This window comes from Colossoma macropomum, unplaced genomic scaffold (genome assembly GCF_904425465.1).
Source record: "Colossoma macropomum unplaced genomic scaffold, Colossoma_macropomum, whole genome shotgun sequence".
NCBI classification, from domain to species: Eukaryota; Metazoa; Chordata; class Actinopteri; order Characiformes; family Serrasalmidae; genus Colossoma; species Colossoma macropomum.
Genome location: NW_023494804.1, coordinates 2,129,166 through 2,152,168, shown reverse-complemented (window position 1 = coordinate 2,152,168; position 23,003 = coordinate 2,129,166). Strand labels below are relative to the sequence as shown.

General features: G+C 43.0%; 1 protein-coding gene across 1 annotated transcript in view; it reads right to left on the bottom strand.

Moving 5' to 3' along the window:
- The window catches only part of uvrag (UV radiation resistance associated gene), a 180,796-nt gene that overhangs the window by 132,904 nt on the left and 24,889 nt on the right, over positions 1-23,003 (bottom strand). The gene's annotated exons all lie outside the window — the stretch shown is intronic.

Below are 23,003 nucleotides of genomic sequence, written 5' to 3'. Positions count from 1 at the left end.
TTATAGCTCTGGGTGAAAAGCAGAAACAAACAAACTGAGAATAATGAAAAAGGACAGAGAGCGAACGACAGAGACCAGCATGAGGTCAGACAGTCAGGGGTTTGTTTTCTCCGTCAGTACAAAGCGTACGGCCTCGTTAACTTTAATTAGTCCACGGGGATCGTTAAAAGATTAACGGCGGACGCACATGTGTCCCTTTGACACGAGTGTTTGTTTTTCAGCCCATCCGTTCTTCATTCATCGGCCTGTTTTCTACCTCATCAGACCTCAATGCGCAAGGAAAACACGCTTGATTTATAAAGACGTAATGAAACATAGCAGATAAAATACAATGATTGAATAGTTTTCTTTTCCAAGTTACAATTAAAAGCCCTTTTGACCCAAAGTTGGTTTAAACGCCTGACAGGTCTGAGAGCTGACGTGATGTTGTTCTCGATGAACAACCTAGAGTGCGCTGTTGCACTGGTGTAGCTGTTCAGCCACTCTTGCACCAAAGAACTGCGCCAGATTTCGTGGATGCCCTCCCTGGGGTCTTACTCGTTGTTCCTGGTGGTCCCACAGATTTTCAAGAGGATTCAAATCTGGGGATTCTGTAGGTCCAGATGTGTGAACGCTCCTGAATGTTCATCATGCCAATCAGTCACTTTTGCAGCCCTTGGAATGCAGGGATAGGAGCGTTATGTTCTGGTCAGATGATGAGCAAAAGGCAAAATCTGGTTGTCCGGCAGCTCGATGTCGGCACTGTGGGTCAAATTTACTGTCACCTCAACCAAAGAACCCATTTCTGCGTAATTAAAACACCCCCAGAACATCACAGAGCTCCTCAGCTTGAACCACACCTGCTCACCGTCCTCACTGAAGGCTTCCTGAGGTCTACGATGGACACAACACCAAGCATCATTCACACACAGGCAGAAACCAGATAACACGTGTCCAGTCCAGTTTGTCTGTCTCTTCGTCCACTGTAACCGGACAATTCTGTGAACAAAGGCCTCTTGCATGGTGCTCTGCTCCACATGTTCAGGTATGCAGTTCCCTGCATTGGGTTCTTTCAGAAATTGGTTGTGAAGGCTATGCTATGCTTGGTGGTTGTTAAGGTGTTGCTAGGCCAATGCTATGCTATCCCAGATGGTTGCTAAGGTGTTGCTGGCTTTTGCTGTGCTATCCCAGGTGGTTGCTAAGCTGTTGCTAGAACAGTGCTATGCTATCCATGGTGGTTGCTAAGGTGTTGCTAGGCCAACACTACGCTTTCCCAGGTGGTCGCTAAGGCTTTGCTGGGCCAAGGCTATACTTTCCAAGGTAGTTGCTTAGGTGTTGCTGGCTATTGCTGTGCTATCCCAGGTGGTTGTTAAGGTGTTGCTAAGCCAATGCTATGCTATCTCAGATGGTTGCTAAGGTGTTGCCGGCTATTGCTGTGCTATCCCAGGTGGTTGCTAAGGTGTTGCTAGGCCAATGCTATGCTATCCATGGTGGTTGTTTAGGTGTTGCTAGGCCAATGCTATGCTATCCCAGATGGTTGCTAAGGTGTTGCCGGCTATTGCTGTGCTATCCCAGGTGGTTGTTAAGGTGTTGCTAGGCCAATGCTATGTTATCTCAGATGGTTGCTAAGGTGTTGCTGGCTATTGCTGTGCTATCCCAGATGGTTGTTAAGGTGTTGCTAGGCCAATGCTATGCTATCCATGGTGGTTGTTTAGGTGTTGCTAGGCCAATGCTATGCTATCCCAGCTGGTTGTTAAGGTGTTGCTAGAACAGTGCTATGCTATCCCAAATGGTTGCTAAGGTGCTGCTGGCTATTGCTGTACTATCCCAGGTTGTTGCTAAGGTGTTGCTAGGCCAATGCTATGGTGTTGCTAGGCCAATGCTATGCTATCCATGGTGGCTGCTGAGGTGCTGCTAGAACAGTGCTATGCTATCCCAGATGGTTGCTAAGGTGTTGCCAAGCCAATGCTATGGTGTTGCTAGGCCAATGCTATGCTATCCCAGGTGGTTGCTGAGGTGTGGCTAGAACAGTGCTATGCTATCCCAGGTGGTTGCTGAGGTGTTGCAAAGCTATTTGAGGTGGCTGCTAGGCTAGCAAGAAGGTTGTTCTCTGTGCAATTACACATTTCCACCAGAGGGGTCTCCAAATCCCCAAATCGCCACAGCTCTTATTGTCTAAAGTGAGAGACGCTTTGGAGATATTTACAGAAAAGTTGCCAACACACTTTCGAGCAGTGCAGTTTGTTCTGAAGTTCAGCAGCAGTATGAAGTAGCGACGCTACTCTGCTCGAATTCAAATCAAACCCAGAGGCATCAGTCTACAAAGTCAATTAACGACGTGTCAGAGTAAACAAAGAGTCACCGAGGGTCTGTTTCAGTCCCAGCGCAGGCACTTCCACTTCCCCTGAACAATAACAACACGAGCAAGCAATCAGACAATCAGACAATCAGACAGTCATTACAGCCGCTATTCACTTATTACAGCCATTATTCGCCATTATTCACTGTAGCCATCGTTCATAGGTCAGTGGAGGGGGGGTGAAAGACAGAGTCACTCAGTGGGGGCTAAAAAGAGAGCACCAGTGTTTCTCAATATCAAGAACGTGAACAGACTTGCACTGGAGAACATTTATGAAAAGTTACACTGAGGGCGTTACACTAGAGTTTCTTCCGGATCCAGAACCGCTTGCTCTGTGAGTTCGGTAGGTTTAGTTAGGCCTGAAAGATTAATCATTTTTATATCACAATTTAAGAGCCCCCTGTTTAAATCGCAAGAGCTGCAAATTTTCCAGAAACATCTTAAGTTTTAAGAGTAGAAACTGAGCATGTGAAGTGCCTGTAGATGAGTTAAACCAATCAGAGGCAACCAAACCTCCATGTGTTGTGACATCACAACCACAACCTACTGGCAGTTTGGGTCACTACATTCAGGGCTCGAGCCTCAAGCCAGAAGATGTGGATATTCGGAACTTTTTGGCCCAAAAAAAAATAGGACTGAATATTACACCTTATAATAATTGCAAATTAAATTTTGCAATGTTAGTCAGAAAAATCGCAATTAGATATTTTCCGCAAATCGTTCAGCCCTACGTTTGATCAAGCGTAAAAGCTGTCTTCAAACCCGGGAGTGGTCCAGTGAACCGATCTCTGGTCCTCCTGAAATCAGTGGTTTGGGTTCGTTTCCAGATAACTCTGCGTGTACAGTGACCGCGACTGGGCGAATGCCCTCCCATAAGAGAATGGGTCCATGTTTGCAGGAGCTCCTGCACGGTGCAACACCGTGAACTTTAGAGGCTCTGTTCTGCGGCGCTTAAGTGTTTGTATAAAAGGAAAATAATAAAAAGCAGCAAACGGATGAAGCTGCGTCAACCATTCTGCAAACCTGCATGCAGACAAGAGACGGATGGTTTGTAGTAATTCTTGTGAAACCAAACCAGCGATAATGAGCCCCTCCCCCAAACCAGCCCAGAATCGAGTGCGGACTCCAGCATTCGGGACAAGTGAGACAACGACCTGAGAAAACATGAGACTGGTAGCTATGAGGCTTTGTTCACACAGCAGGTAAAAATGGCTAAAATCCCATCTTTTTCCTCATGTGTGACATAGATGTGTGTCTGTGTGTCAGTGTGAACAGATAAACACACTGAATCTGATATTTTCAATTCCGATTTGAGACGCTTTCATATGTGGTACTGAAATCCGAACTGCCAGATCGGAATTCCTGCGACTTTTACATCAATCCAACTCAACATTTGTCATAATTTCGCATAACATTTGGGCTGATTCTGTACAAAGTTAGAAGACACTCATCCAACTCGCTTCAAGTTCGAAGAGATTTTGAAAGAAATGGACGAACGCAGCCGGAAGAGGCTGCAGTGTCAAAGAAAAGGGAAAAGTCTGAGGTAAACCAAGGAAACAAACCAAAGAACCAAAGAACCAAATAACGCGCCCTTTTCACGGTGAGCTCTAACACAGAACTTCTCAGCTCCTGAGATGCTGGAGAAGATGAAACTGAGAGCTTTGAGAGCGACTCTTACTGCTGACTCCACTTTGATTGTTTATCTCTGGATGAGCCACGTGAACCTTTTTTTTGCGCATACAGTCAGTTTAGGAGCTGATCTGTTCAGACTGATGTAGCACACAGATCGCATTTAAAAGACACTGAGAACAGCCAAATAAAACAAAATCAGATTTGGTGAGAATATCAGACTTTGCATATGTTCACATTCCCACTCTGATGTGGCACAAATCTGATTTTTTGCCCTGATGTGACTCAGATCTGATGTTTTCAGAGCTGTGTGGACACAAATCTGATCTTTTCAAATCCGACCTGAGCCACTTTCATATGTGGTTCTAGATCGGATACGTATCCGATTCGTGGCCATGTGACCTTAATGTGACGCTCAGAACAGAATTCATGTGCTTTTGTTCCACTGCGCTGCGCCGTCATTCAGCGTTACCATGGCAGCAGCACTGAACAGAAGTTAAAGCCTGTAAACGGTGGAAAAGCAGCTCATCTCACCTTTTTCTCCTTCGTCTCGCTCTAATAATGAAGCTGAGAGCTGATCAGAGTTAATTATCTTCTCAGCGAAGCTCGTTCTGCTCGTTAGTTTGTGCTGATGATGAACGTGATTCATTCACGTGACGTTACTGAGTAGGATGAGCTCATGAGGGTCATTTCAGGACGCCGGTTCATCACATTAATGACAGATTTGATTCATTTACCTAAACGAGGGTGAACCATCGTGTCAGAGAGATCGGATTTGAGCAAAAAATCAGATTTGAGCAACGAGGCTTGTAATGTGAACGTAGCTTTTTACCTGCTGTGTAAATGCCGCCCCTATTGCTGGTGAAACTGGCCAGGCCTGCAGTACTGCACAGCGCATCTCAGTAGGCTGTGTTCACACAGCAGATAAAAGTGGCCCAAATCTGATTTTCTCACCAAATCCGATGTTTTTGTTTGGCTGTTCAGATTATCTTTTAAATGTGATCTGTATGCGACATCAGTCTGAACAGATCAGCTCCTAAACTGACCCACATGCGCAGAAGATCAGAGCGTCACGCTGCTTCACGGCTCATCCAGAGGTAAACAATCACGACCGCCAACGAACGCCAGTCGCTCCCGGAGGATCAGCTTCATCTTCACCAGCATCACAGGAGCCATCATGAAGCTTCACTGACTGACAGCTGGGCTCATCACCCAGAATGTGTTTGAGTAAAAAGGGCACGTTATTCAGCCACGGTCACTTCTTTGGTTCACGTCTTCTTTAATTCTTTAAACTTTGCTTTCAGACTTTTCCTTGATGCTGCAGCATCGTCTTCCTGCGGCCGCGTTCGGCCATTTCTTTCTAAATCTCTTTAAACACGGAGGGTTTTGGATGAGTCTCTTCTATTTTTTGTACAGAAACATCAGACTAAATGTTTATGAGTCTCAGCAGTGAGAAATTATGACAAATGTCGAGTTGGATTGACGTAAAAGTCGCATGAATTCCGATCTGGCTGTTCAGACTGAGTCGCACTGCTACAGATCGAATACGTATCGGATTTCAGTACCACATATGAAAGCGTCTCAAACCAGAATTGAAAATGTCAGATTCAGTGTGTTTATCTGTTCACACTGACACACAGACACACATCTGACTCACCTGCTCTGTGAACAAAGCCTAAAAGCAGCCTAAAAATGGAATACGCAACCCAAATCCTTGGGTTTTGACCACATTCAGCCACAAGACCTTTAGTGAGGTCAGGTACTGACCTTGGATGAACGTAGAACTGAAAGATTAAAAAAAACGGTTAATCAAAATTGCAATGTAAAACAGTGCAATTTTATATATAGTGGTCAGAAAAATCGCAATTAGATATTTTCTCCAAATTGTTCAGCCTTAGATGGTCAGTTCTGGACCTCCAACTCATCCCAAAAGTATTGGATGGGGCTCCATCACTCCAGAGAACACAGTTCCACTGCTCCTCAGCCCAATGCTGCAGGGCTTTATGCCCCTCTAGCCCATGCTTAGCATTGGACATGGAGACCTTAGGATCATGTGCAGCTGCTCCAGAGTCCCATTCTATTGATCAATGCTTTTCTATGGAGATTATACAAACTGAATGTCTGTACCAGCAATGAGAGTCAGAACTGTTCACAGTGGTGGTGATGGGAACCAGACGTCCACCTCTAAAAGCTCCCTCACAGAAAGTTACTACATGAAATGGTTATGAATTCACTGCCTGATGACTGATATGATAGTTTTGAGAAGATTTGGCCTTAAAATCCATTCATAGTGAAGGGATACATAATATGCAGGGCACTGTGCGGCAAAATAGTCCCCAAAGAAAACTTATTATTTCAGATTTTCCACTATTTTCCATCATCAACATTCCATATAAACTCAGAAGACATGGCTCAGTGTATTATATATTAGAATGTATATGTTCACTGTGTGAAACTGAGTAAATAAGCAGTAACTGTGTACTAAAATGTGCAGGAGTGCGTTTCTGTAGAAACATGTTCACTTATTTACAGTCAACACAAACATGTCATTCACCCGGGGAGTGTTCACACTTCTGAACACGATTGTATCTCTGTTCTCTCTCTCCCTTTCACACATTCTCCGTGTATACGCACCTCTCGCACTGTTATTCTTTCTCAGATGAGATAACGGGGTAAAGGACCGTTGCTGAAGCGGATCTCCGGACGCGCTCTGTAAGGTGAATGTGTTAAACGTGTTTAAGTGATTAGAGTGATAGTTCCACGCCATCTCCCTCATCTTCACGCTGCCACGCTTTCCGGAAATCAGACGTCCTACACACATACCTCATCACAACATCGGCGCCCGCAGCTGCTCCTCAGCTGCTTTTTCCATTTATTCGTCACCTCTCTGCTTATTGTGTTTTTTTAATGATGCACTGAATAAAAGAAATATGCATCTGGTTATATATTACAGTTATATAATTATACAGTTGCATTTAATGATTGCAATACCATTTGCAACACATTGAGGGGAAAACAAAAACTTGCCAACTCAATTCAGAGCTAAGAAGAGTATTAACAGCAGCCTCACAGCGATACTTCAGCCAGAAACAACTTCACTCTGATCTGCATGTAATGAAAGCTTATACCATTCACCTCAGAGTGTGTGGAGGTGTTCAGTATCTCTAACAGACCTGATTATATGGTTTCTGACTCTGTATGATTCAGTGTTATTTACAAAAACATAAATATATACACACACACATATATATACATATTTATATATATATATACACGTGTGTGTGTGTGCGCATGTGTGTATGTATATATCTAAGCAACAGAACACAGAGGTTGCGTGTTATCGCTAAATAACATCATGGCTGTGATCTAGTCACCGTAGATCATCACAGCCGTGATGTTATTGGCGATAACACACTCCTCAAGTGTTCTATTGCTTTTATACAACAGTTAAATAAATAAAGTAATAAATTAATAAACTGGGCCGTGAACGCGGCGTTTAATATGTTTTAATGTTCGCAGTTCCTTCACCAAATTATAGTTCCTTAACGAGCAGCTATGTTAACTCGCTGCACAGTCGGCAGTTCGTTCTCCAGCTCCTTACACTAAATTCCCAAACTGTCATCACCATTGAGCAGTATATATATATATACACACACACACACACACACACACACACACATACACACATATATATATATATATATATATGAGAGAGAGAGAGAGAGAGACAGAGAGAGTATACTGTTCTAGCCAAAACTCCAAATAAAAACAAGTATCTCCAAATGGTAACTTTTCAGGAGAGAGCAAAAACATTACTCACTTTCAAGTATAAGTTAAAGAGATTTTATTCTAAGTCAATTAGACGCATTTTTATTGGTCCATTCATCATCAAATTTTTATACAGTGTAAAGAGCAGCTCAAAGTTTTGAGCTCAAATCATGCAGAAGAAAAAAAAAATTACAAACAAATGTAGGTACCTATTTTTTTGGACAGCAGCGATATACAGGATCCTGTGACAGCAGCCTCGATCCATCAAAACAGCCATATGACTCCCCACCCTCAATATTTTTAAATAATAATAATAATAATAATAATAATAGCAGCAACAACAGCAAAAATTCTGATAATAATAATAATAATAATAATAATAATAATGAATAGCTATACAGATTATGCAGTATTTTTTCTTGTCGCTGCTGAACAGCATTATTTTGTACCTAAAAAACTCCTGTTCTTTTAAATACTAATCAAAGTTGGGAATGTTTTTATTCCCCCTGAAAAGTCACTATTGTGGGCGTTTTGTCACAACAGCGACCAAAAAAAAACACTGCAGACCAGCATGTTCCAGAACAAAGAACTGCGCAAAAGTCTGGGTGGTAAATTTGATTCTCCCAGCAAAAACTCCATAAAAATCAGAATAAATACAAACAAACACATTAAAATAGGAATCACACTGTATTGAACACAAGCAATACAGTAAGAGTATTGATTACATAAAGCAAAATTGGAAATGGTTCAAATTATACACTACATACATAATCACAACGTGCTGTTTATTAACTAAATACAAATACAGTCGTATGCAAAAGTTTGTGCACCTAAATGACGATGTACTGATTTTCTAAGTGAAAAGAAGTTAATACACCCTCTACAGAGAACACACTTCAGTATGGTGTTTTGCTGGATTCAGCATATTGGGGGGAAAAAATAAAACATGCATAAAAATATTAAAGGTGTCCTAAGACCACATTTCATCTTTTTTTTCAGCAAATAAACAGTAATTGTGTATTAAAATGTGCAGTAGTGCGTCACTGTAGAGGACGTGTTCACTTATTTACACTCAGAGAATCAACAACATCATGTCGTCTGTTGGGGAATGCACAAACTTTTGCACACCTCAGTAAAAAATAAATAAATAAATAAATAAATAAATAAATAAGGCCCGAAAAATAGACTTTCATATGACTTTCTCAGAAGCCTTAGACTATTGCACAGCGCAAATAAAAGGCAGAATAATAAATAAGAGTCAGATTTTGCTCCTTTTATCTTCTCTCCATCTTCTCTGTTTTCACCACCACATTAACCCTTCCCCTCTCTCTCCCTCTCTCTCCCTCTCTCTCTCTCTCTCTCCCTCTCTCTCCCTCTCTCTCTCTCTCTCTCTCTCTCTCTCTCTCTCTCCTCGTAACAACCTCACACGTTCAGCGGGGCGTAAAAGAGCGGAAAAATCTCGCTCACTTTTCGCTCCTCTCCTTTTTCGTTGAGCATGGCGTGCTGATCCTGCCTGCAAACACCGAACTCCATCTGATCTGACAGCTTTATCGCCACGGTAACCCAGATGAAAGAATCTGATAGGCCGCAGGTGAGCGGCCGTTATCACGCCTCACGCATTTCTGAGAGCTTATCGGCCTCTCGGCCAATCAGGAGACGGCACGAGGGGGTTACGCGGCGACTGGAGACTTCAAACACAATCATACGGACAAACAAACAAGCGCACACCTCAAAATCAAAACAACTTTCCTTTTCGGGTGGACGGCATCGTTCGCACTGCGGGCAGCAGGTAAACAGATAGGGTTACGAAGTACAGGCGATATGGCAAAAATGACATCATGACACTTGTTGACATTTTTATGATACAGATCGTGATTAGGGGAAGGGAAACACCAGAGGAGGCACATCAGAGAGGAACCCTCAGAACCTTCCAGAACCTTCAGAGAAGACCTAACGATTCCTGGCGACTAAAGGAAGTAATTTTAGTTAATTTTTTTAACAGAATCATCATCACTGTAAGACCTAAACACTGCAAGCACTGCAGTAACACTCTTATTTCTTTGCTAAGTTTTGTTTGGAAACAAAACTGTCCAATCAGGATTGTTTTCTCTGTGGTATCTAGGCAGATAAAGTCAAGTGAGCTCTCCGATTGGTCGGGACTTCGGGAGCTGGACTAAAGGCCTTATACGTTAGATTAACTGCTGACATAATTAGAGGACAGAGGAATCAACCAATTACATTTTGGACAAATTTCATGAGAATAAACGTCACTCTAGTCCTTTTGAAAGTTCTAGATATGTCAACGATTGATGAGTCATAATCGAAACAGGCTGCAGTGAGTTGTTGTGAATGTAAAGCAGCGGCGTCAGCTCTCTATATTACAACTGAACTGTAGGGGCACTGTTAAAAAATTAAAAACAGTAGACTTTGAGAATAAAGTCAGAACATAAATTACAACAATAAAGTGGGATTTTACCAGAAAAAGCTGCAATATTGAGGCCAAAGTCTTTGCGAAGTGAAGGCAGCACCTCCTGGTGTTAAATGAGGGGCGGTGAGTTGGTGGAGTTCTACTTTCATATGGATTCACCCATAAAGAAACACTCAGTCTCCCTGTCTCTCCTGCACATCAGCACCAGCCTGTTATTAGTATAAGAACCGGCTGAAACGGCTGAGCAGGAAACTGTGTTTATCTAGAATAAAGAGCCAGACGGACTCGGAGGAAACTGTCTGTCTGTGTTGTTGAAGGAGAATCTCAGGCAGGGTCGTCTACACGGCTATCGGGGCTCCATCTCCCCCCATTCAAAGAGGGCATGAAGTTTCACAGACAGTGAGAACGATGATCAAAATGATCCACAGAGAGACAGGAGTGAGTGGAGCTCCGGCGCCAGGACAGCAACCGAGACCCCAACGCGTTATGGCAGCCCCCTACAGTTAGCCCCCCTACAGTTAGCCCACTTTATCCTCCAAATATTATGACTTTATTCTTGTAACTTTCCGACTTTATTCTCTAACTCCATTATTTTTATTTTTTTTTAACAGTGGGCCTAAAACTCCACCTATATTAAAACTCCACATATATTTGTTTATATATAAACAAATATCTTGTTTTTATATGTATTGGTAATTATTTAGGACAGACTACCCACGTTGTACACATGTATTACACAAATAACAGACAGGTTTATGATTCCCTTTAGCTCCACAGAGCTGAATCAGGTGCGCTACATGAAAGAAAACCAAAAAACTGATGCAGATTCTACTCGCACTGCCAGGGCAGGACTGGGTTAGGAGTTCCTGCGTGGGGCTGGAGGAACAAAGATAATTAAATACAAAAAACAAAGTTTGAGGCCTGATTTCGTTTTTCACTCAGCGACTTTAACAGATCTGATTTTGTTTTGGTCCGAGACGGATGTACAGAGCCGCGGTGGCCCGCTGTCTACAGATGGAGAGAAAACGAAGAGGCGTTTGTAAACAGAGAGAGGCATTAACTCTGTGACCTCAGCACACGATAACTCAGACACAGCGCTCTTATTACCCACACGCATTCATCTGTCTGATAGATGAATAATCAGCCTCGTTTATATTCCCTTAAACAGACAGATATCTGAGAGAGAGAGAGAGAGAGAGAGAGAGCGAGAGAGAGAGAGAGAGAGAGAGAGACACTATTATTATTATTATCATTATTATTATTATTATTATTATTATTATTATTATTATTTAGTTGAGGCAGTAATAGTCAACTTTCACCTTTGAGCCTTTCAACTTATTCTCGATTTGTTCATATCTTCTTAAATCCTCCTTTAAAGCTCTTCATATATCATGATCCTCATATGTTTCATGTCTAAATGCTCCGTTATCTTCATCACTACTTTCCAAAACCGCTGCAGCAGCTTCAGCAGCTGTAAACTCTCTGCACGCCGTTTCACATGAGTCTCCGATGTGGACTGAATGAAGAATGAAGGGTTTCCAGCGTGACGGTCAGTCATTTCCTGAGTGTCCATCGGTCAGTTTCACACAGAATGTAGATGGACACACCAATCCACCAGCTCCACACGGTGAGAGGCAGATGACGTGTATCTCAGCCCCTCTTCATAGGCTCATAACTCCGGATGTGAGTCTCGTATGACCTCGTGATAAGATGGAATGGAAAGAGCGACTCTACAGATTCAGGAAGTGAACTGGAATTCTGAGCTGGATCATCACAAAGAGAGAGAAGTTGATTTTTGTTTTTGGGGCAAAAAATTTACGAAGATGTTTCAGTGCGCTTGTATTAATATTGTTTACCATTCAAAAATTTCATTGTTATCAAGTTATTTATTTTTTCATTGATCTTTATGACAAAGTGCCATCACAGGCCCACTGGTCCTCTTCAGTATTGGTCTCAGGACCACCTAATAATATTACATTATTGCTCCCCCCATATTTTCAGTCTCTTCTTATTTTGAAGTCTCGTCTTATTTCTATTTTATAAATAAATGAGTTGAAAAAAGTTAAATAACTTAATTTTCATAGCGTTTTGTTTATTTATTGTGTCCATGGAAACGATTATGAACGCAGCCGTATGGTTTTCTTTACGCAGAAAAGATAAACATCAACAGTGCAACAGAGTTTCCTATTAATAAACAAACCTGCTGTTTCATACTGTAATATGTTCTGTTATTACAAACTGACGAAGACGCTTGTTTTTATTAAAGACATTCAGAAATGATCATTCATAATGCAGTGATGAAAATCATATTATGTCTGAGATGCAAAACCAAGCTGTCTCTCGCGGTGCCAAACATTCATCTGTCCGTCAGTCTGATGCTGAATCTGAGCGGTTATTGTTATTGTCTGTTGTTTTTCTGCTTTGCTTTTATATGTTTGGGTTCGGTTCTCATACCGTTCCACTTTGTCATTACGAAGAAACGCCGTCAAATGGGATAAAGGAAGAGAGCGGAAATGTTCTGTGTACAAAAATGAACAACACACACAGACAGAGAGAGAAACTGTCTCTCTGGTTTGGGAAACTCTCGTATCAGGTGACGGCGGGTTTTGGGGGTTTTCCTGTTTTTTTTGTTGTCCAGCCACATCCTCTCCTCTCCCTGTCTGTCTGGAGATTTGGGTCTCATACACACATACACACATACACACACACACACACACACACACACACACACGTCTCTATACAATGTAAGGACGTGGCGTTATGTAAATATCCATCTGTAATAATACAGGCTGATTCAAAAAGATTCGATTTCAAAATGATTTTTCACTTGGAAATCATTGCAGATCAATGCAGTGAACTGTAAATGGTTTAAATGAGCATAAAGTTTATTATGTAATTGTACAGGGTCTCAGTATGAACCTCCTCCAGCTGTACAGACAACATCAACGCCATAGTCAAACTCATCCCATACTGGATTGAGCATGTCGGGTGTCGCTGCACTCACGGCTCTTTCAGTGCGATTTCGGAGATCATCCAGTGTTGTGGAACCAACGCCGAACGCTCTGAGCTGTTGGAGCTTCACTGCCCACGAAAATCACACTGCACAGTTATGACGGATTCACTCTTATTGAAGTGGAGAACGCAGAACGCTTTCTGCTCAGGGGTCTCATCTCCTCTCAGACTGAAGGGAGCCATCTTCCACTGACAGTCAGAGACTCTATGACCCCCTCTTTCAATTGGATTGTGATTGGTTCCTAGGCGACTCACGGTTGTCGGATGAATCTTTTATAATCACCCTGTATTATGTTCCACATTTCATAAAACAACAGTGTATAGGCCTGTCACAACTCTTACATAACCGCCTGACCTCAATTACAGTCCACAGTTCACAAATGTATGTTTAGCAACAAACTAAGTGTGATTTGGGTGTTTTAATAAGTAAAACCTTCACATATTTATTGAGAGCTGTCAGTGGTTTAACAACAACAACAAAAGGTTCTAACGTCTGCCTGCTGCTATCACACCTTCGGAGGGCAGCAGTGAGTAAAGTTTGTTTACGTGAGCTCGACTGTGTCCGATGTTAGTTATGAGCTACTAAATATCTACAGCTAGGAGGCATCATAATCGGCCCATTTAGCCACTCCAGGCTTCTACTTTAATAGCTGCATATAAATGTTTATCACAATTATTTATTTGGCAAATTATTGTCTGCTAAAACATTAATACCACCTCCTTGTTTCTCTACTCACTGTCCACTTTATCGGCTCCACTGACCGTATAGTTTCACTCTGTAGTTCTACAGTTACAGACTGTAGTCCATCTGTTTCTCTGCATACTTTGTTACCCTGTTCTTCAGTGGTCAGGACCCCCATGGACCCTCACAGAGCAGGTACTATTTGGGTGGTGGATCATTCTCAGCACTGCAGTAACACTGACGTGGTGGTGGTGTGTTAGTGTGTTGCGCTGGTCTGAGTGGATCAGACACAGCAGTGCTGCTGGAGTTTTTAAACACCTCAGTGTCACTGCTGGACTGAGAATAGTCCACCAACCAAAAATATCCAGCCAACAGCGTCCTGTGGGCAGCGTCCTGTGACCACTGATGAAGGACTAGAGGATGACCAACACAAACTGCGCAGCAGCAGATGAGCTATCGTCTCTGACTTTACATCTACAAGGTGGACTGCCAAGGTAGGAGTGTCTAATAGAGTGGACAGTGAGTGGACACGGTGTTTAAAAACTCCACCAGCACTGCTGTGCCTGATCCACTCAGACCAGCGCAACACACACTAACACACCACCACCACGTCAGTGCTGAGAATGACCTATCCATGGGGGTCCTGACCAGTGATGAACAGGGTGAAAGGGGGCTAACCAAGTATGCAGAGAAACAGATGGACTATAGTCTGTAATTGTAGAACTACGAAGTGAAACTATATGGTCAGTGGAGCTGACAGAATGGACAGTGAGTGTTATGGCTGGTCAGTGTGTGTGTGTATATAAGTATTTCAAACTGACCTGTTGATATAACACCATGGATTTGAAAGATTTCTGATCTATATGTAATAATAACAATCTGAGCAATATGTATTATGCAATTACTTCTGTAGGTCAGTCCTGTCTTTGTCCAGTTTTATTACAAAGTGAAGACATTTCTGCTCTGAAAACATACAAAAACAAGCTCACACACACAGATTCCAGTCCAAGCCTGTTCAGCTCAGATTAACGTGTTTTTATACTGCACATAATTCACCAGCAGGAACATTCATGTCCCGTTAATACCAAATACTTCACAAAAATATTCAAACTCAAACATTCAAACAAATATTCAGCTTTAATCCTGCGCTCAGGCTCCGCTGCTACTGCGCTGAATGCACTGGTGACAGTTTGGATTTCCCCTGCGGGTTAATAATCACACCAGCCTGGCATAAATCTCTGTTTAAGCAAACACACGCAGCAGAAGAGGCTGAGATGCCGCGTCCTACACGATTTACAGCACATACCTTCACCTCCCTCCAAAAACACTCCCATTAAAAGGGAAGAAAACACAATAAGCGACCCCAGGACCGAAAATATGGGGGGATAAAACTTGAGACGCACCGACACCACTTTTCCCTCCCAATAACGATACTTGATCCTTAAATATATGCTGACACCGATACTAACTCTGTCTAACCTAACTAGCCACATTTACAGCCTAATAATCCGTTAATAATCCAACTAATAGCTCAATTGGAATAGAATATGTCCATGAAAACACCTCAGTCAGAATAGTCTAGTCTGATTGAGGCCATTCAGAATACAGTTTCTATCTGACTGATCGAGGTGGGTAATCCTGTAAATAATCTGTTAAATAGAAGAATAATATCTGTGTAAACACCTGTATCCGATTACATTCCCTATCGGAAAGTTTAAGTCCGTTCTGATCATGTTCGTCGCGTCATAGTGAAAGTTTATACCGTTCAACATGGCGGAGCAGAAACTGGTCTGCAGAGGAGACGAAGTTTATGCTCTGGTCTTTAAAAGACGGCGGTGGGACGGACGTCCAGCTTATGTGTCTCAGAACACGACGTCTTCCTCTCGGCCTTCTTTAATAAGGACATGTGAAGGACGTTTTCCTGAGTCTGACATCATTTTAAAGTGATTAAAAACACAAGCGCTGCTCACTGCTGCTCGTCTCACTCTGACTGGACTCACGTGATGCTGGTTGTCATGGTAACGACTACACTAAGCGGTTCTCTACGCATGTGCGTCATTTTGGATCTGATTACTTGTAGTGAGCATGTAAACGTAGGTTTTCCATCAGACTGATGTCTTAATCTATTATCAGAATGAATTCAATCGGACTGGAGAAAATCTTTACATATAAACTCAGACAGTGACCTATAGGTCCTGATATTTATACAATTACATTCTTAATATATTTACTTTTGGTAAAAGCTACTTTCTGTGGCACAAATAAATCATACTCAGCTGGACTAGATGGCACTTACTTGTTGGGTTGTGTGTATATATGTATATATATACACATATACACACACACATACACCGATCTGGCATAACATTATGACTTGTTTCTACGCTCATTGTCCATTTTATCAGCTCCACTTACTATATAGGTGCACTTTGTAGTTCTACAGTTACAGACTGTAGTCCATCTGTTTCTCTGCATACTTTGTTAGCCCCCTTTTACCCTGTTCTTCAGTGGTCAGGACCCCCATGGACCCTCACAGAGCAGGTACTATTTGGGTGGTGGATCACTCAGCACTGCAGTAACACTGACGTGGTGGTGGTGTGTTAGTGTGTGTTGCGCTGGTCTGTGTGGATCAGACACAGCAGTGTCATAATGTTATGCCTGATCGGTGTATACATAGATATCACACACTAGACCCTTAAAACTGTTTTTGTTTATGGACTATATATGTAGAATTTACTATTATATAATTAGCAATAGTAACAATTAAGTAAATGTAAAATATCTTTACTGTGTGAAAACAGTTAAAAACAGAGCTGAACAGTGTTCAGATAAACCTGTGGTGTTTACACATCAGCACTCAGCAGCTTCTCTGGCCCGAAAACGGAGCTGAATGTTGTTTCACGTTCCGAATTTCTCAGAGTCGTTTGTCTGATAGGTGCGTCTCGCTCACTCACGGCGTTCACGCTGTCAGTATCAGCGACTTTCAGCTTTTTTCAGCTTGGTTGAAGCGAAGGGCCGCGAGACCCCCCTACTGAGTGATACAGCTGACCAGAGGAGGTGCAGCGCAGGCGGGGCTAGTGGACGCACATGCCTGGCTCGTGGGCTGCCATGCCAAAGGCTAAATCAAGGCTAAAGGCTATCATTACGCTGAGAGCCTGGAGGTTCTTTCCGCTCCCTCAATAACAATCTGCACTAACATTAACCCCTTAAAATCTCAGGCTTATTACACACCAAGTCTTATTGTTCAGTAATTACAGGGACTTCAATGCAAACTGGTTGAGCTATTCTTAGGTTATAGACGTGTGGCAGATGAGCGATTACTGAACGAAGCAGCTCTGCTGATCAGGTAAGCGGTTCACATGTTTTTCCCATAAAATGCTGCCGTTACAGATTCTGCCATGCACATTTTTACCGCTGCATGCACAGGCCAGCGCATGTCCAAGTCAGACACTGCTTGGCAGTGTCAGTCATAGGTATCGGTCTCCCCATCGCTGATACCGATACTGTGTTTAAGTGCTGGTATCGGTATCGGTGCAACACTAAACAAAACCACAGAAGTGGAAAAAAATGAAAAAGAACCAACACACAGGTCTACAGTGGACCCCTACCTACAGCTCACAGGGGGGAATGTCAACACAGTCACTCCACTGCATCTCAGCCTCGTCCAGCTCCAGCCTTCTCTCCGTCTCACGACTGATAAGACTGTTATTCCCGCCTGGAAACCTTTCATGCCCCCTGCATTCCTTCCTCCACACTCTGCCTGCTGATGGACATCAGCTCCATCTGACCGTCAGAATCAAGAGATGTTTCGCTTCTCCACAGTTTTATGTAATTATTGCTCATGTTTGCATGTTTTTGTCAGGAAAAAACATCCAGTACTGCTCCACTGTGACCTAGAACCTAAAAACACTTGGCTGCAGAACATGAGCTCTTCAGAACAACGATCAGCTAATCTGCGTTTAAGGTTTGTGGAGGAGCTTCATCAACAAAACATACTACTATTCCTGTTTTGACTTTCCATAGAAAAGTATCTGCCATGCTAATTATGTCACTGTCTAATCCTCGCATCTCTGTATCTCACTGTCCAATCACAACAATCTAACTATCTGATGTTGGGGTCAGAAAGTGAGACAGTTGGCAAGTTAGAATGTAATGCTAAGAGAGAGAGAGAGAGAGAGAGAGAGAGAGAGAGAGAGAGAGAGAGAGAGATTAATGTTAATTATCCTACCATATGATCTTAAATGCTAATTCTCAACTGACTCTCATCTCACTCTCTGACCCCAACAAACTAACTGCCTCACTCTCTGACCCCAACATACTAACTGCCTCACTCTCTGACCCCAACATACTAACTGCCTCACTCTCTGACCCCAACATACTAATTGCCTCACTCTCTGACCCCAGCACTCAGTTTGTATGTGGGAGTCAGACAGCGAGGTAGTTAGTAAGTCAAACAGCGTGATTACTAGCATGTTGGGGTAGAATAGTGAGACAGTATGTTTGGGTCAGAGAGTGAGATAGTTAGCATGCTGGAGTCAGAGAGTTAGAAAGTATGCTGCGACGGGAGAGGGAGGCAGCATGCTGAGGTCAATAGAGTGAGATAGTTAGCATGCTGAGGTCAGAGAGTGAGACAGTTAGCATGCTGAAGTCAGAGAGTGCGACAGTTAGCATGCTGAGGTCAGCGAGTGAGATAGTTAGCTTGCTGGGGTCGAGCAGTGAAACAATGTTGCAGACAGGAGACAGTTAGCATGTTGGGGTTGGAGAGTGAGATAGTTGGCATGCTGGGGTCAGAGATTGGGACAGTTAGCATGTTGAGGTCAGAGAGTGAGACAGTTAGCACGCTGGGGTCAGAGAGTGAGACAGTTAGCACGCAGGGGTCAGAGAGTGGGACAGTTAGCACGTTGGGGTCAGAGAGTGGGACGGTTAGCACGTTGGGGTCAGAGAGTGGGACGGTTAGCACGTTGGGGTCAGAGAGTGGGACGGTTAGCACGTTGGGGTCAGAGAGTGGGACGGTTAGCACGTTGGGGTTGGAGAGTGGGACAGTTAGCACATTGGGGTCAGAGAGCGCGACAGCATGCTGAGGTCAGCGAGTGAGATAGTTAGCTTGCTGGGGCGAGCAGTGAAACAATGTTGCAGACAGGAGACAGCATGTTGGGGTTGGAGAGTGAGATAGTTGGCATGCTGGGGTCGGAGAGTGAGATAGTTAGCACGTTGGGGTCAGAGAGTGGGACAGTTAGCACGTTGGGGTCAGAGAGTGAGACAGTTAGCATGCTGGGGTCAGAGAGTGAGACAGCTAGCACGCTGGGGTCAGAGAGTGAGACAGCACGTTCGGGTCAGAGAGTGAGACAGCACGTTGGGGTCAGAGAGTGAGACAGCACGTTGGGGTCAGAGAGTGGGACAGTTAGCATGTTGGGGTCAGAGAGTGAGACAGTTAGCATGCTGGGGTCAGAGAGTGAGACAGCTAGCACGCTGGGGTCAGAGAGTGAGACAGCTAGCACGCTGGGGTCAGAGAGTAAGACAGCACGTTGGGGTCAGAGAGTGAGACAGCACGTTGGGGTCAGAGAGTGGGACAGTTAGCACATTGGGGTCAGAGAGTGAGACAGCACGCTGGGGTCAGAGAGTAAGACAGCACGTTGGGGTCAGAGAGTGGGACAGTTAGCACATTGGGGTCAGAGAGTGAGACAGCACGTTGGGGTCAGAGAGTGAGACAGTTAGCACGTCAGGGTCAGAGAGTGAGACAGTTAGCACGTCAGGGTCAGAGAGTGGGACAGTTAGCAAGCTGGGGTCAGAGAGTGAGACAATGTTGTGGACGGGAGACAGTCAGCATGCTAGGAGCAGACAGTGAGATAATCAGCACACTGGGGTCACTCAGCTGTGTTAAAGGTAAAGTTAAACAGAGATGATTCGCTGAATTGATGCAGCACCGGCACAAACCAAACACCAACAATCTGATGGATTACATGAGTTTGTTTATATAATCAGATGCAGTTCAGCCAAATACAGCTCAGAGTTTTCATATTCCAAATAACAGTGGGGCCGTCTTTCCTACTGGGGGGGGCACTAAACACACATGCTTCACTAATGTTCATATAATACGAGAGAGAGAGAGAGAGAGAGAGAGAGAGAGAGAGAGAGAGAGAACTAAGAGAAAGGAGAGAAGAAAGACAGATGAGAGGTCTGCTGGTCCATGAGAAGATCAAAGGGCGCGGCTGCAGGAGAGATGAAGTGGTACCTGCTCTTTAAAAGCAGAAACACAGCTGCTGTCAGGAGCAGATCAAAGAGCGATAGAGCCGCTAAAACCTAAACCCAAATCCATTAGACCAGAATCCACCCAGACCCTCCAACCCTCACATAAATACCTTCAGCAGAGACGCCGAGATAAACATCAGACCAGCAGGACCATCAGAGCCGCAGCGCACGGACAAAATGCTCCCTCTCTGAACTGAGTTCACTGATACGTTTCATACGAGATCTGACTGTAAACATATTAAAAACACACACTAGAGAATCAATAACATGATCAAAGACCGGCCTCCAATATTTAAACCAATATTATTCGCTTTTAGATCACACAACAATGCCTTTATTGATCAAAACACACAGAAACTCATTAAGCAGCCAAATGTATTGTTTTAAAAAAGATTTATTAACTGATTTCTTAAACTTCGGCAATTAATCATGTGAGTGAGCAACTAATCTGATTAAAAAAGAGCTAATTTACTATTTAATTCTTTACATTTTCAGGAGTATTTAAAGATCCAGATATTAACAATTACTTACAGCGTAAGCAAAGTAACAATGATCAAAAAGACTAATTTACTATTTAATATTTTAGATTCATATGATTATTTAGATTTATATGATTATTATATGATAGACGCTAACAAGCAGCTAATTTACCAAAAGCTAAATTTACTTGTTTTTTGCACTGTACACTTTTAGGACTTTTGAAAATTTCAAAAATTAAAAAAAATTATAACTTTAACGAGTAGCTAACAATAATTAGCAAGCCTAATTTACTATCTGGTGTTCTAGAATTTCACAACTATTAAAAATTTGGAAATTCATAGACACAATAACACAGTCAGCAAGAAGTTAATTTGATTATCAAAAAGCCTAATTTACTAATACATTTTTTAGACTTCCATGATTATTAAAAATGTCAAATATTTAAAATCATAATTTGGAATGTTAGCAAGCTGCTAATGATGGTCAAAGAGACAAATTTAATATCTATTTAATACTTTCGTGATTATTTAAAAACATATAAATTCAAAAACATTAAATCATCATTTTGTTTTACATTTTTAGGATAATTTGAAATTTCAAAAATGTAAAAACATTAAATCATACAAAGCCAGCAAGCAGCTAATTTACTAACAGGCAAATCTATTTTACACTTTCGGGACTATTTAAAATTTTAAAAATTCAAAAACATTAGAAAATTACGCGCCTAATTTGATGATCATCAGGCCTAATTTACTATTTGGTGTTTCAGACAGTAGGGGTGATGAGTGTGGTAGTGTCTTGGTCTCTCCTGCAGGGCGGCACTGTTACCCTCCTTTCGAGTCATGTGGTGAGGAACGGAGGCCGCGGTCAGTTTTCAGGTCACACTGAAGGGTTTCTGAGGCCTGAACACATTATTTGGAAACCAGAGGGGAGCGCGAGACTGAGTCTGTTCAAGAATAAGCTGTTAATCCGGTCCAGAGTGACCGCCTGCCGCGGGTCGAGTCCACCGAACCCACCTGCTGAAAGGTGTGAACGGCAGGAAGGACTTTACCCAGCAGCGCTCACTCTCAGAGCCGCCAATCAAACAGCAGGACAGGAACCGGCACGCTTTCAAAACAAACTGAATTACGGTAAAATACAGAATAACATACTTTACGTACACTGTTAGAAAAGACGGTTCCCCAAGGGTGACCACAGTTCTATATAGAACCACGAACACTCAAAGAACCATTTGCATAATTAAAGGGTTCTCTGCATGGTGAAATGGTTCACAATGTGTTTAGAGGTGGGCGTCTGGTTCCTATCACCACCACTGTGAACAAAATGTCTTTATTTACATCTTTACCATTTTATTATGCAGAGAATTTTAAAATGTTGGTGGAGTTGCCCTTGTAATGCCTCTAAAAGCTCCCTCACAGAAAGTTACTACATGAAATGGTTATGAATTCACTGCCTGATGACTGAGACACTGTTTCATGATAGTTTAGAGAAGATTTTGGCCTTAAAATTCATCCATGGTGGAGGGATACATAATATGCAGGGCGCTGTGAGGCAAAATAGTCCCCAAAGAAAACTTATTATTTCAGATTTTCCACTATTTTCCATCATCAACATTCCATATAAACTCAGACGACTCGTGTAGGTTCACTGGTGGTTCTGGATAGTAAATAAAATGTTTATTTTTTTAATAATCATATTAAACAGGTCAGATTTCCTCTTATCTCTAACACACACACACACACACACACACACACACACAGCAACCGCAGCCACCAGCACACAAACCAGAAAACTGATAAACCCCCCCCAAACACCCCTCATCCTGCAGAGTTTGGCAGGCGGTGGTGGAGTGAGGTCACTGGCTCTCGGCGATCGGCTCGTATTCCTGATGCTTCAGTGACAGAGTGGCGTAAATATCGCACGTAAAGAGGAAACGGTCCTGTCTGATTAACGATCGGGTTTATCGGCCGACTCTCTCTCTCCGCCGCGTCTCCTCGTCAGGGGGCGAGCGAGAGCGACAGCTCAGCAACACCGATCAAAAACAAATGTTTCCTCAGCGCCGATAACGACAACCGCCGAACGCCGGCTCCAATCTGAGGGTCAGCTCAACAGGCCTCACGCTCCACATCTCTCTCTCTCTGTCTCTCTCTCTCTCTCTCTCTGTCTGTCTCTCTCTCTGTCTCTTCCCCCTTCTCTTTTCTTCTCTTTCCCTCTCTCCCCTTCCCTTTTTCTGTTTTTTTTCGCTCTCCCCTCCATTCTCTCTCTCTCTCCACCTTCAATTCTCTCTTTTCGTTCTCTTTTCCTTGTCTTTCCCTCTCCCCCTCCATTCTCACTCCCCTTCTTTCTCACTACCCATGTATTCTCTCTATCCTCCCTTCTCTTTCTTTTCCCTCTCTCTCTATCACTCTCGTCTTTCT